Raw genomic sequence first — 716 nt, forward strand, 5'->3', positions numbered from 1 at the left:
GAGGGGCTTTGCTGGGATACACCCCCCTGGCTCCCTCCCACCCCATCAAGAGCTCTGCAGGACGGTCTCTGGTGTCTTCCAGGGAAGCTCCTGCTTCCTCGCCCCCAGGCTGCCCCCCCCCTCGGGCTGCAGTCCCTGCCCAAGCCAGAGCCATGGGGAGCCCTTTGCCCTCAGCCAACCCAGCCCTGCTGTGGGGAGCTGGCGGCTGGCCCCATCTCAGCCTGAGCAGCATGTGCCCCACGGCTCACTTCACTTTCACTTTAGCTCCCCCAGAAAAGTCCCTTGGGCCTGGAATGTGACCGGACCAGGTCCTGCCCAGCCCTCAGCTGGCAGCTCTGTCTGGGAGGAGGGCTCCTGTCGCTCTGACACAGAGACTGCCACACCTATTCCTGCCTCACCTCCCCCCAGCCCAGCCCCCACCTGCTCCCTCCTCGACTTCCCCCTAGCCCCCACCTATTCCTGCCTCGACTCCCCCCAGCCCAGCCCCCACCTGCTCCCCCTCACCTCTCCCCCAGCCCAGCCCCCACCTATTCCTGCCTCTACCTGCTCCTGCCTCGACTCCCCCCCAGGCCCCACCTGCTCCTGCCTCGACTCCTGCCCAGCCCAGCCCCCACCTGCTCCTGCCTCGACTCCCACCCAGCCCAGCCCCCACCCCCATCCAACCCCCTTGCTCCCTGTACCCTGACTGCCCCGACCCCTATCCACATCCTCGCCCT

Source organism: Trachemys scripta, chromosome 17, assembly GCF_013100865.1.
Source record: "Trachemys scripta elegans isolate TJP31775 chromosome 17, CAS_Tse_1.0, whole genome shotgun sequence".
NCBI classification, from domain to species: domain Eukaryota; kingdom Metazoa; phylum Chordata; order Testudines; family Emydidae; genus Trachemys; species Trachemys scripta.